Below are 15,878 nucleotides of genomic sequence, written 5' to 3'. Positions count from 1 at the left end.
TGTCACATGCATAATTTACACACTTTATGTAAATTTTGAGATGAAATGATTTCATTTTGCATGATTTATGAATTTTTAGTGTAAAAATGACATAAATAGTGACTATTTTGGGATAAATAGGTAAAACGAATTTCATGGCATGAGAAACTTATTTTAGGTTGCGCAAATATCCCACGTATCAGATATAAAGTTATAAAATTGATTGGATTAATATCTGTATGATTTAGATGTTTTATGAGATAAAACCGATAAATTGCAACTATATTTTTTCAAAATTAATTCAAAAATTTTAACCATGATTTTTGACATTATGAGTGTCATGGAAATATTCAAGAATGTTCAAAAATTTAAAATTCAAATTTTGAAATTTTTCAATTTAATTTGGATTTATTTCATAAATATTATAATTTTAAGGTAAAAAATGAGCATAAAAATTAAATCAAGTTGAATTATTGTCAAAAATTGAGTGATGACTAATTTTTGAGTCCTAAGAGTGTTAGGATAATTAACTTGATCTTAGATGTGATTTAAGTGTTAATTTCTGATTTTAAAAATTTATTATCACGCATTTCCATAAAACCGGGAAATATATATACGATATAAATTAAATAGGGCGATTTTGGCACATAATTTGGCATGATAGATACATATTATAATGCTGCATATTTCAATTGTTGAATGTCTTTTATTTATATAATTTTGAATTATGTAATTTTATCTTAGTATGGCCTAAGTTTTAATCGATATTACCCGTAATGAAAGGGAATATTGATTAATGTAATCTCGTATCACTTTTATTTTTACTACTTTTTCATATTACAAATGTATAATAGGAGTAGCATTGTATTTTTATTATTATTTGTAATCATGGAATTTCCTCAAGACGGTATCATTCGGAAAGGTGTTCCAACGAAGACAGTGTTTTTGGGAGGCGTGCCATTTGAAGATTCAAGGGACCAAAAGAGTTGGTTTCCGAATATGTAATAGATTATTTGATTTTCTATTTTAGAAAGGCCATACTAGAAATTTATTATTATTGCTTTGCATTTGTTTATTTTAATATGTTGCATGCATTGCCAAATCACCATTACAACACATGCATATCATATCGAGTCATCGACCGTGTCAATTATAATTATCTTAGTTCAACGCTTTAGTTCACTTAAAACGTGATAGATAATAAATTGATACGACCTCTCACAAATTAATAATTGAGAATTAGACTTACCAAATAGTAGAAACCTTGAGTCCCAATTTCATAAGGAAGTAGGGTCGGCTCACCGGGGTGCTAAACTTGTTACGTTGGGTAAGTGGATAAAAAAATGTTATTACATCGAAATTTGGATTGAGCTCAACGTAAGTATTCGTGACCGTAATCGCATGTGTTCCGGGCTAAAGAAAAATATTAAAATTATTTTTATCGACCGAGAGTTCTAGAGGTAGAATCGATTAAAGAGTTAATCCACCGAGTTATATTAATAAGGGATGAATCGGCTCATCGTGCCCGAGTTAATATGAATTTGGATCTCGGAATCATTTATAATAGTTGGGTAGATGTCACTATATAAATGCAATACTTGTTTACAAGTATTATTAAAACGATAGATGTTAATTATTTCCTTCATTTCCATTTTTGTAGTTATTTATACGCAATGGATTCATCTAATACTCTTACCCAAATCACCATTAATTCATGGCTCCAATCATTCGATAAAAAATGCTCCGAGTATGACAATGATACGATTAGAGAATTACGCCTTGGCATTGGTCAGGATGGAAATCTTCGCTACTTTACCACTTCTACACCACCCACTCCGATATTTATATCTACCCCTTTGGTAAGAAAACCTTGTGAAGAAAAATCTCACTAAAACCAAGGCATCCTTGTTTGATGAAGCAAGGAGAAATATCAAATTGAGTGGGAGTTCTAGCAAGAATGTCCTTGCAACTAAAAGGGGCAATAATATTATAAAAGGAAAGACAAATATGGGTAAGAAACCCAAACCTGATAATGAATTGGAAATGGATAGTGAGACTACCATAACCAAGACCAAGAAGGGTGCCCAATCTTATGAAGAATGTCATTATTGTAATGTCATGGGCCATTGGAAGCGAAATTACCCAAAGTATTTGAGAGGTATCAAAGTTGGACTTATTACTCCAAGTGGGACTTGGAAATATGGAAAAGCTAAACAAGAGAAATATAAATCTCCGACAAAGAAATGGAGCTAGGGTACCCGCCACTTCGAGAGGAACTTGTGTACTTGTTTTAGCTAATAGCTTTGAGTTGTAATCTACATAATGGTGATTATGTACCCATTTTATCTAAAACATTATTTCATGTTAGACATGGAAGGATTTATATTTCGCCATAAAAAACAATCGTTGTATTTTGTTTAAAAATTGACATGGCTAGGAGCCAAGTCAATTCTCTTAATGGTATTCATGTTTTAGACACTTCCAACTCAACTAAAGATATCTATAACATACAAACCAAAAGACTCATAACTAGTGATCCAAATGATTTGTTCATTTGGCTTTTTTAATTAGGTCACATAAATGAAAAACGCATTGAAAGCTAGTGTCGATTAGATTTAATGAACCATTTGATTTTTAAATCATGTGGAATATGCGAACCTTATCACCTACGCAAAATGATTTGTATTTCCTTTAGTGGTAAAGGGACACAAGCAAGTGATTTGTTGGGACTAATACATGCCAATGTGTGTGTTCTAATGAGCATCACCGCAAGGAGAATTTATGACTACTTCGTCACTTTTAACAATGATGTAAGTAGATATGGGCATATTTACTTAATCAAATATAAAGTGAAGCATTTGAGAAATTTGAAGAATTTCCAAATAATGTAGAGAACCAATTGAACAAAGTACTAAAGCATTACGATTCAATCGTAGTGGCAAAGATCTAAGTAATGAATTTGATTTATTAAAATATGGATTATGATCAAGTGTCACTACCCATAAGATCAAACTAATATGAGTCGGTTTGAGTTATTGAACTCAATTTTGGGAATTTGCAATCCAAAACGGACACGTAATTATAAACGGATGGTCAACCATGAGATACCTGAAATAGAGAGTCTATTTAACAAATCACATGGATCAGACATGTATATGACTTGAATCAATCTGCAATGATAGAGATGGTATTTTTATGTACTAACACGTCAGTCTAGACAAATTCCAAATACTCCACCATATATATGTTTGTAACTCACAAAGCTATCTCTTAAGAAGATAGAGGTATTTCTAAGAGATAGAGTAGGAGTAGATTAGATCGTCACAAACATGTGTTATAGTTAATGAGTTACTTTGTGAAAGTAATGGAACTATAATCTATAAAGATAGAGTGGGAGCATAGTTCACTGAGAGTTTAGTACACATGTCTTGTTGTTAAAATGTTGCTTTGCGAAAGTAATGGTTTTATGACCTTGTCCCAAATCGACCTTGTTACATACGAGTCATAGCATTACAATCCAAAAATTGTTACTCAAGAGTATATTTAATTTAAGGCGAGGGTCTCCTTAAAGGTAAAGAGACCTTTAGAGTACCAAAGTGCATAGATTGACATGAAGATGTTAATCAAGATAAATTATGTTAGGAATTGTCGCATTTCATTTTGATGAAGAATGGCAAATGATATTAAAAAATCCGCTTTTCTAAAATGGGAATTTAGAGAAGGATGTGTTTGGAACACAAAACCTTAGATAAAGATCTAAGAATCCTAACATATTATACGTAGCTTTCTTAAGTGATCCTAGAATGGTCTTAAGCAAGCATCAAAAGATTATACTTTTCGTTCATGTGATAGTTGAGAATGGTTTCATTTACATGATTGAAGAATCATGATTATACATGAAGTTAAGTGGGAGCTAGAATTATTTTTACTATGTCTTATATGTTGAAGACATATTACTTATTGAAAATAATGTACCAATGCTCTCTTCTGTCATGAGTGATTGGGAGACTAGGAAAAGGTGCAATATATTTTAGATTACCGAATCTATGTGAAAGAATATTGGTATAGAGTTAAGTGTCTTATGATGATAAGATCTTACAAATCTGTTTAAAATCAACAAGGTTGAATAGGTTATTAATATTGATGAAAGTGGAATTACTATGATGGAGTCATAGTCATTCACTAAACCTATTAAGTTGTTGATTACTTGAAGTCGATTACTAATGTTTCCGCCATTAGAACGATCATGTATGCCAACAGACGCCCATGCTGTAATGAACTATATGCTTGGAGCATAAAAAAAGTCAATAGCAAGTTAATTCATAAGATGGTCTTGTGAAAGCCTTAAAGAACAATTGAAGATTTGTTCATATGTTTGGATGATATACTAAGTTATGTGTTGAAGGTTTGCACTAGCTTTAGTTTCCAAATAGAAAAGGATTTGTGAAAATCCTAGGCTAATTTTATTGACTGAGGAGTAAGAAACTAGAGAAGTATTTTAGTTTCGACCATTGCAAATTCTACAAAAGGAATCTAAGCAAATTGTGATAAGTTGGTCAAGATAGGGATTAAGAGTGAATCCATCTACAAATGACTTTATCACAAGTTATGTGATAACAGTGAGAGCATCATTCAAGTTAAAGAGCCTAAGTCTAATGAGAAGAATAAACATATACTTAGAGACAAATTCAAGTTATTAGAAATAACATTGAATAGAAGGAAATAACAATTGATAAAGTTGGAATATATGGATATATGATATATCCACTTGCCAAGCTTTTATTGTAATTCAACTAGTGTAAAAGGTACACTAATGATTATAAGATATGAAGTAGTAATAGTGTATTGACTATTCATATATGATAATCGTATTTATCGTTTGAGTTTTACTAAACTCACCCGTTACTTTGTTAAATCCAAATGGGTTGTAGAGACAAATTGAACCCCATTAAAGTGAACTGGATTGACATATTATTGGCCCCTAGTTACTTATAGAAGGTGACGTCTCAAAGTGACTAGAGTGTGATGCCATTGATGGCAAGTTCAAGTGCCATAGAGTCATATGGGATGACTAGTCGATTAGATAGGCAGACTGTATGGGACACTTTGTCGGGCAGTGACCGCTTATAGAGTTCTGGAAATTCATAAAGCCTGGTCGTGGCAAGAGCAACTATAGTATTCTTATGAGTCAATTCTTTTGACTAAAGATTATTCGCCCAAGTTGGCACAATTTTCTGACTGGCTTTGATTTATGCTCTACGATTCGTCAGAATCGAGGTCAAAATGGGTATATTTTGGGTTATGATGAACTGTGGCTAAACAAAGGGAATAGTGCGATAGGAATTGTCCACCCCCTTGTCAGGGTTATTTGAAATCTCAATGCCACTCGAGGAGTAGTGAAATGGAAATGCGTGGCCACGCTCGGAAGGTATCTACGGTAGATAATTCCAATCAGACAGTTACACTCCAGATCGAGAAACCCACTCAAGATTTCATCAAGTGCAAGTGCGACCTGCGAGACACCTTGCATTGAGTGAAAGATTGTAATAGGACAAGAGAATTGGTGACACACACTTGTCTCGGACAAGTGGGAGATTGTTGGAATATGTGTCCTCAACAATAGTACAATCACTTGATTTAATATTGTAATTAAATCTCATAATAACAATACGAAAGGGATGATAAATTTAATAGTCAACTGATCAACATTAATCGGTAACGATTGCTTGCTAGAGTTTGACGTTACTGTCGTGGGACGGTAGTGGTCAGTTGATCCCTTAAGGTCACATCTAAAGGATGATACCCTTATCAGTAAAGTTGGTTAATGGTATGACAATACAAGTTAATCAATTCCTTAAAAATTGAACAATTCATTTGTGAGAGAGAATATTTATATTTTATTGTAATGGGATTAAATAAGATTTATTTTAGTAATTGAAATACTTTATTACTAAAATTGATTATTGTTTGTGAAATAATAGAGATGAGAATGAATGGTTAATTATAATTACAATATGTTGTGAATTATAATTATATGATCCATTTTATTTATGTGATCAAGTATCACTAGTCAATTTGTTAAATGTAATTTAATTAATTTATAAAATGATATTTATTTGATAAATATGCATTAAATTACTTCATAACATGTAACATACTACATGTGACATATTGTGTGACAAATGACAAATTGACAAAATAAAATGGTGGTCCATTTTATGTGTTGGACCGAAATGGAGGGAGTATTAATGGGTTGTGATTATTTTATTTTATGTGAAAAAATGATAAATAATGGAACCTACACTACTAGCCTTACATAACCTACACTTTGATAAGAGAAAAAGAAAAAGAGAAGATGCTCTTTGGGCCTTATGTTGGCCGGCCATGCTACTCATATGTGAGTAGTTTTGGTTCTTTTATTCTCACCATTATTCACAACATTCATTCACATCTACATGCAAAAGCTTTGCTCCTTATTCTCTCTAGTTTTCCCTAAACAAGTTTTAGAAATCACATAAATTGTTCAATCATATTACTAATATTATTAATGTAATATATGAGTATTAGTAATCAATTTTAAGGTAGACTACTAAATAAATATCTAATAATTATTATTTAGTAGAGATAATGGCTAATCTTGGGTGCAATCAAGAGGAGAATCTCTACATTGGGATTTTGGAGGATCATCCTAATATTCATCTAGCTCAAGAACAAGTGAAGGTAAGAGACCTTACTTGTGCCCATAAATCCGAAAATATAATGTAAGGGACATTAATTTTCTTATTAATCTCTTATTTTCTTCTGCGTGCACTAGATCTAAAGAACTAATAATTAAAATGTTAATTTGTTCACTATTAGAAGAGTCTAATAATAGGTATATGAACCTAACAACATGGTATGTCCACTTACCAAGGGTTTATTACAATTTAACTAGTGTAAAATGTACACTATATATTATAAGATATGAAGTAGCAATAAGGTATTGACTATTCATATATGATTATCATATTTATCGTTTCAGTTTCTATAAACTCATTCATTACTTTGTTATATCCAAATGGGTTGTTGAGACAATATTGAACCCCTTTGAAGTGAACTGGATTGACATAGTATGCGCCTCTAGTTACTTATAGGAGGTGACGTCTCGAAGTGACTATAGTGTGATGCGATTGATGGCAAGTTCAAGTGCCATAGGTTCATATGGGATGACTAGTCGATCACATAGATAGACTGTAGTATTTTGTCGGGACACTCTGTCGGGCAATGACCGCTTATAGAGTTCTGGAAATTCATAAAGCCTAGTCGTGGCAAGAGCAACTATAGTATTCTTATGAGTCAATTCTTTTGTCTAGAGACTATTCACCCAAGTTGGCACAAGTTTCTGATTAGCTTTGATTTATACTTTACGACTGTCGTAACTGAAGTCAAATGAGTATATTTTTGGTTATGATGAACTATAGCTATACGACGGGAATAGTGCGATAAGAATTGTCCACCCCCTTGTTAGGGTTGTTTGAAATCTCAGGGCCACTCAAGGAGTAGTGAACTGAAAATGCGTGGCCACGCTCGGAAGGTATCTACGGTAGATAATTCCGGTTAGACAGCTACTCTCCAGATCGATAAAACCACTCAAGATATGATCAAATGCAAGTACGACCTGCAAGACACATTACATTGAGTGGGAGATTGTAATAGGACAAGAGAATTAGTGACGCACACTTGTCTCGGACAAGTGGGAGATTGTTGGAGTATGTGTCCTCAACAATAGTGCGATCATATGTTTAAATATCAAAATAAAAATACGTAAGGGATGATTCATTTATATAGTCAACTGATCAACATTAATCAGTAATGATTGACTAACTAGAGTTTGACATTACTGTCGTTTGACGGTGGTGATCAGTTGATCCCTTAAAGTCACACTTATAGGACATTCCCTTAATAGATAAGTTGGTTAATTGTATAACGATACAAGTTAAACAATTCCTTAAATTTGAACAATTCTTTTGTGAGTGAGAATATTTATATCTTATTGTAATTTGATTAAATAATATTTACTTTAGTAATTAAAAGATTTTATTACTAAAATTCGTTGTTGTTTGTGAAAAAGTTATATTAAGAATGATTGATTGATTATAATTGCAAAATGTTGTGAATTATAATTGTATAACCCATTTTATTTATGTGATCAAGAATTACTATACAATTTATTATATGTAATTTGATTAATGTATATAATGATATTTATTTGATAAATATACATTAAATTAATTAATAACATGTTACATACTACATGTAACATATTGTGTGACAAATGACAAATTGGCAAAATAAAATGGAAGTCCATTTTATACATGGACCGAAATATTGGAGGGATTATAGGTTAGTGGGTGTTTTATTTAATTGATTAATAAAACACAATCATAACCTATTTTGATGTAGCCTTGCATCTATAATTCTTGTGAAGAATAAAAGCAAAAGTGAGAAGGCCATGCATTGGCCTTCCACCACCCTAGAAACCGGTTCCCCCTTCTTCTTATAGAGAATTTGTTCTCAATTTTTCTTTCATGCAATATTCATTCACCTTATCACTTTTATCTCTCTAAAATTAGTTTTAGAAACTCTAAAATTGTTCATCTTTATTCTAATATTATCTTAAATATTATTACTAGTGTAGTAATACATATTATTAGAATCATTTAAGAATACTAGTATGTTAATCTAGTTAGTTGATGTATTAGTTTTAAGGGAATAGTCTTGGGTGCAATTGTTAAGGAGCATCTCTACACTTGAGGTTGGAAGATCATCCATTATTGTAAAGCTCAAGAACAAATAAGGAAGGTGTCCTTATTTGTGCCCTAATTTTCGAACCAAAACAATGTAAGAACCATTGTTTTCTTATTATATATATTATTTAGTTATGCATGCACTAGATCTTTAGAACACAAATTAAAATGTTAATTTGTTCACCATTAGAAAAGTCTAATAATAGGTGTATGAACCTGATGCGTGTCTTTTATATAAGGTTTTCACCTCACTTTTACACGCATTTCTGTGCTTTTTATGTAGCATCTGGCTACAAATACCCCCGAATATTCTACTTTGGTCCGTTTATTATAATTTGCAGGAATTGACCGAGAAGGAGCTAAATCAAGCCTTAATTGTCCCAATTGTACGCATTCATGGGAAATAAGAAGCCGGAGCTTAGAAATCTTACACTTGGAGGACGCATGAGCTGAGTAAAGGAAGAAATTCAAGTCCTGACGTGCCTATGTAGCTCGATCGAGTGGTTTACTGCTCGATCGAATGCTTTATACACTCAAGACTGGTCGATCGACCAATTTAAGGAGTCGATCGAGGAGGTTAAAAGCGTGCTCGATCGAGAGGTAGTTCTAGCTCGATCGAGTGACTTGGCGTTCGATCGAGTAATCTTTCTACTCGATCGAGGGGTTTTCGTGTGCTTTTGGTTTATTTCCGCCTAATCTTTTATGGGCTTTTGTAATCATTCCATAGATTTGGTTTAAGACAATTTTGCAGTATAAGACTGAGGAGAACATCACGTTACTCCGTGATCCCTTCACTACGTACATTTCGACTGTTACTCCTGTCACTGCTTTTTGGATTTCTATTCTCTACTTTGCTACTTGGATTCGGTACTATCAATCTAGTTTATTTCTTAATCAAATTTATTGCTTTTAATTCCTTTTCCCTCTTTACTTTACAATTGTTCAATCAAATAGATTAATCATCATGCTTAGTTTTGATTATTTGGTTATTGTAATTGTTAATCCGACGATTATGAGTAGCTAATTTCCTATGCTAAGACTATAGGGGACCCATGATTTGAAGGGAGAGTAATCGACTTACTAGGTTAATACCAGTACCGTCTTTGTTGTTTAAGTGCTACAAATAATTGTAATTGCCTAATTGAGTCGACGCAATTAGACCCTTATTCTTAGTGGACCTTGACCTGGACCGAAAGGTTGGAAGAGGCAGACTAGTAGCGAACAATAGAGTATTGCAGCAAGGGCTAAAGTTAAACTGTTTACATTTTAGAGTGAATCAAGGACCGAAAGGTGACGTTCGCTACCCCTTAGACCGTACTGCATTGACCTGGGACCTAGATTGCTCGACCGGATGATTATGGTGAACCGCTTGTCTTAGCTGTTCTCTTTTATCTGTTAAACTCCTTCTTTTTATTTCTCTTTTCCTTATTCTCTTAGTTTAGAAATCACATTTCTAACCCCCAAATTGGTTACTTAGACGAACTTAAATTCAGTCGACAAATTCCTACCTCTCTGTGGATTCGACCTGACTTCCCTAGCTATATTAGTTAGTTAGAACCAGTTGGTTATTTTTGACAGGTACGCGACAGACGTGTCAAATTTTGGCGCCGTTGCCGGGGAGGTGGCGCAATTTTGTTGCTTTAATTAAGTTTGTCTTTTGTCTCAAGGAATTTATTCCTTGAGGCTGATCTCATTTTCTGCAAAGTTTTGATCGGTTTTGCAGATTGGCTGTTGCTTCGAAAGTTGCTTGACAATATGCCTACGATTACCGAGCATACAGAGCCATGCGGTAGATGTGGCGAGGAAGGGCACGATCTTTATGAATGCACGACAGGTGTAGAGCGCGCCCTTGCATATAAGAAGTACAAGCAGGGAGTCCCTTTCTCCCAGCTATATGAAGAGATAAAGAGCGTCGCTACCCCTTCTACGCCAGTACCACAACCGGTCTCTCCCTCTGCAAGAGAAGAAATAGCCGAGTTGAAATCCATTATGATGAGTATGTCACAAAAATCTGATACGGTTATATCGGAGTTGAAAGAGCAAGTCGCGCAGTTGACGCACGCGACGGATCAAGCCAAGTTTCTTCCAATTTGCGATCCAGCCAGTGCGATGAATTTTCAGAATGACCTTATTCAAGAAGAAGACGAGGTTTTGGCAGCTAATGGTGACTCAGATGATGATCTAGACGAGTTTTTGCAGGAAATACTTGCTGCGTGTGCAGTAACCACTCGATCGAGCAACTCATCCACTCGATCGAGCGGTTCTAATCATCCAGTCACTCGATCGAGTGACAATGGCGGTCGATCGAGAAGTACAGAACTCCAAGTTGGTCGATCGAGTAACTATGCTGAAGAAAACACTCGATCGAGTGTCAAGACAGGTCGATCGAGTGAAATTGAAGAAGAAACTGGTCGATCGACCAGTAAAAGTACTCGATCCAGTGCATTAAGTGGCGGAATTCCTAATTCAGTATCTAATACCGCCACCGTGTCATCTTCCCCTGCTGAGGAGACGTCACGCATTGATAAGGGTAAAGGAAAGGTTGCGGGACCGCTCATCGCTACCAGGGTACCTTTCCCAAGTCGTCTGAAGGACGCAAGGGTCGAGCAACAGTACGGTAAGTTCGTGGACATCGTGAAGAACCTCCAGGTAACTGTCCCTTTTTCTGAACTTGTTACTCAGGTTCCCACTTACGCTAAGTTTATGAAGGATATTGTGACGCGTAAGAGAAATTTGAGTGAATTTGAGACAATTTCATTTATGGAAGAGTCCAAAGAATCTTTCTTTGTTGAATAAGGCCCCTCCAAAAATGAAAGACCGGGCAGCTTTTCTATTACCTCGTGTCATAGGTAATATGGTTATTGATAAGGCCCTCTGTGATTTAGGTGCCAGTGTCAGTGTCATGCCCCTTCCTGTCTGCAAGAAATTGAAGATGAGTCACTTCAAGGTGACTAACATTACCCTACAGATGGCCGATAGATCTGTTAGGAGACCTTTAGGTGTCTTGGAGGATGTGCCTATGAAAATAGGCAAGCTTTACATCCCAGTAGATTTCATTGTTTTGGATATAGCTGAGGACACCCGGACCCAAATTATTTTAGGAAGACCGTTCCTTTGTACAGCTGGGGCCGTTATTGACGTCAAACAAGGGCGTCTGACTCTTGCAGTAGGGGATGACGCTATCACATTTAGTTTGCCCAGTACTTTAGCCCACCCAATGATAGAGGACACATGCTATTCGGTCGATATCATTGATGAGTCTATTTATAACTTCTGGTCGGGTTCTTTTATGAAGGACCCACTGGAAGCTCTCATGCTTTTTGATGAGTGTGCAGATAGCCCAGAGGACGATAACGCTGCGTTGGATTTGCTTGTTGATGATTTAGATGAGCGTGATGGGGAGCAGGTGGAACAAATGATCAGCACTCTTTGCTCCATTGAGGTAAAGGTACCGGAACGTAAGCCTCTCCCATCTCATCTTAAATATGCCTTTCTAGATGATACAGAGCAGTATCCAGTCATTGTTAGTGCCAAGCTTAGTGATGATCAGCTGACTTTTTTGTTAGCTGTACTTAAGAAAAACAGGAAAGCAATGGGCTATTCACTGGATGATATAACGGGGATTAGTCCCGATATTTGTATGCACAGGAGAGAGCTGGAGGAGGATCACAAACCTTGCAGACAGGGTCAGCGTCGGCTGAACCAGAAGATGCAGGATGTTGTGATGGCTGAGGTAATGAAGCTGCTGGATGCAGGTATTATTTATTCTGTAGGTAATTCTAGATGGGTAAGCCCAGTACTGGTAGTCCCGAAGAAAGGAGGGACAACTGTAGTTAAGAATGAGAAGAATGAATGAATACCTACTCGAGTAGTGACTGGTTGGCGGATGTGCATAGACTACAGACAGTTGAATGCCGCCACCAAGAAAGATCACTTTCCTCTTCCTTTTATTGATCAAATGGTAGAAAGGTTAGCTTCTCATAAATTTTTCTGCTATTTAGATGGGTATTCAGGGTTCTTTCAGATCCCTATCCACCCGGACGATCAGGCCAAGACTACATTTACCTGTCCTAAGGGCGTTTTTGCGTATCGCAGAATGCCTTTTGGTTTGTGCAATGCCCCTGCCACCTTCCAAAGATGTATGATGGGGATATTTTCAGAGTATATTGAGTCTATCATGGAAGTTTTTATGGATGACTTTAGTGTATATGGAAGTGATTTTTCTGACTGTCTGTCTAACCTTGAGAAAGTGTTGCAGTGTTATTTGTATTGAGGTCAATCTTGTCTTTGAATCGGGAGAAGTGCCACTTTATGGTCAACGAGGGAGTTGTCCTAGGGCAGTTAGTTTCTGATAGGGGAATAGAAGTTGACAAAGGAAAGGTGGAAGTGATTCAGCAATTACCACCTCCTGTTAATGTTAAGGGGGTGAGGAGCTTCCTTGGTCACGCTGGCTTTTATCGCCGGTTTATCAAGGATTTCTCCAAAATTGCTAAACCACTTACACAGCTGTTGCTTAAAGATGCCCCTTTTGTGTTTACTGACGCTTGTCTTTCTGCTTTTAACAGGTTAAAGCTAGCCTTAGTCTCCGCGCCGATCATACAGCCTCCCAACTGGGACTTGCCGTTCGAGATCATGTGTGACGCGAGTGACTATGCACTAGGAGCGGTGCTTGGCCAGAGGAAGGACAAAGCCTTGAATGCTATTTACTATGCGAGCCGAACTCTGGATGAGGCTCAAGTGAAGTACACTACCACTGAGAAGGAGCTGTTAGCTGTAGTTTATGCCTTAGAGAAGTTTCGTACTTATTTAGTTGGGTCAGAAGTCACTGTTTTTACTGACCATGCAGCTTTGAGGCATCTCCTTGCTAAGAAGGAGGCGAAACCACGGACTCGAGATGGATACTCCTCCTTCAGGAGTTTGATTTGCAGATTAAGGACAAGAAAGGAGCTGAGAACGTTGTAGCTGATCACTTGTCGCGGCTGATGCGACAAGAAGGGGAAGATTCTCTACCTATTGATGATTCTTTTCCTGACGATACTTTAATTGCTGTTATATCGTCTATTGTTGACCAAGAACCTTGGTATGCAGATATAGCTAACTTCGTTGTCAGTGGCAAGCTGCCGCCTGACCTTTCTCATCAGCAAAAGAAGCGTTTTTTGTATAATGCTAAGCAGTACTTCTGGGATGATCCTTACTTGTTTAAGGAATGTGCAAACGGTCTCTACAGATGGTGTATTCCGTAGTGGGAGACCAAAATAGTCCTGGAAGGTTGTCACTCCTCTTCATATGGTGGTCACCACGGTCCATCGCGCACCGTGGCTAAGGTACTTCAATCTGGTTTTTACTGGCCCTCTTTATTTGCTGACGCCAAGTCTTTTGTTTCAGCTTGTGATGCATGCCAACGATCAGGGAATATTTAGAAGAGACATGAGATGCCACAAAACGGCATCCTAGAGGTTGAGGTTTTCGATGTCTGGGGCATTGATTTCCAAGGACCGTTCCCGTCCAGTAAAGGTAACAGGTATATTTTAGTAGCTGTAGACTATGTGTCAAAATGGGTTGAGGCAATTGCTTCACCTCATTGTGATGGTAAGACCGTGATAAAGATGTTCAAAAAGATCATATTCCCCCGTTTTGGTGTCCCTAGGGTCGTCATTAGTGATGGGGGGATGCATTTTAAGGAAAAGAAACTCACCTCCATACTGTCTAGAGTTGGTGTCCAACACCGGCGTGGTTTGGGGTATCATCCCCAAACTAGTGGTCAGGTAGAAGTCTCTAATGGTGAGCTGAAAGAGATCTTGTCTAAAGTAGTTTCTAAATCACGGAAAGACTAGAGTCTTAAGCTAGATGACACATTATGGGCTTATAGAACTGCCTTTAAGACACCAATTGGTGCATCACCTTATAGGTTAGTTTATGGGAAATCGTGTCACTTACCTGTTGAGCTGGAATGTAAGGCCTGGTGGGCAATCCGTGAGCTTAATTATGATCCTAAATTGTGTGGTCAGAATCGTCTTTTGCAGCTAGATAAATTAGAGGAGTTTAGGCCCAATGCCTATGACAGCTCGCGCATTTACAAGGAAAAGACGAAGAGATGGCATGACAAGAGAATCTTACCTCGGGAGTTTCATGTGGGGCAGAAGGTGTTGCTGTTTAATGCCCGGTTGAGACTATTTCTGGCAAGTGAAGTCAGGTGGAGTGGTCCATACACGGTGACAGCTGTTACCAAATTTGGATCCGTGGAGCTTGAAGATTCCGAGGGTCATAGATTCAAGGTGAATGGCCAATATGTGAAGCATTACCACGAGGCGAGTGAAGCGGATAATCGTGTCGAAGTCTTGCGCTTCGACGAGCTCGACGCGCCAATAAATTGATGCCGGAAAGGTCGTGCGGGACCTCTTAGACCAGCGCTCTCCGGGAGGCAGCCCGGACTGTTTTATTATACCTTTGTTGAACTATTCCAATTTTCTTAGGCTTACGTTGAACTTTGAACGCTGTATTTTGAACTCCATCTGCATTTTCTTTGCTCTTAGTGCGTGTTTGCAGGTAAAAGTCCTCGATCGAAAGATCGTGTGCTCGATCGAGCGCTTTTTGAGGGATATTCCACTCGATCGAGTGATAACAGTCCTCGATCGACCACACCCATACCACGTCTACTCGATCGAATGGCCCTTCACTCGATCGAGTCCACTCATGCTGCATAACATTCGATCGAGCTGTTCCAAGTACTCGATCGACGGGTATTGACTTCCAGCCACTGCTTTACGTCTATGGAGCCACTGCTTGACTTTCTTTGACCTCCCATGTGCATGGTCGGTTTGGGGATGTCCCGCTATATGACGTTTTGTAAGTTTTCCGACTCCACTTCTCCTTTTCTTTTCAGTTTGCATTTCTTTCCCTATTTTTGGTAAAATGAGGGCATTGTACGGTTTGGTTTGGGGAGGTATGCATCCATATCTGTGTCTGCATGTGTCTTGCATTTTTGCTTGCACGTTTATTTATTTCCGCATGCATTGTTATTTTAATTAATTCCAATATTTATTTCCGCATGCATTGTTGTTTTAATTAATTCCAAAAAAAAAAAAATCATATAAAAATCATAAAATTCAAAAA

Source organism: Silene latifolia, chromosome 11 (assembly GCF_048544455.1).
Source record: "Silene latifolia isolate original U9 population chromosome 11, ASM4854445v1, whole genome shotgun sequence".
In the NCBI taxonomy this organism is placed as follows: domain Eukaryota; kingdom Viridiplantae; phylum Streptophyta; class Magnoliopsida; order Caryophyllales; family Caryophyllaceae; genus Silene; species Silene latifolia.
Note: the sequence above shows the minus strand (reverse complement) of the source record.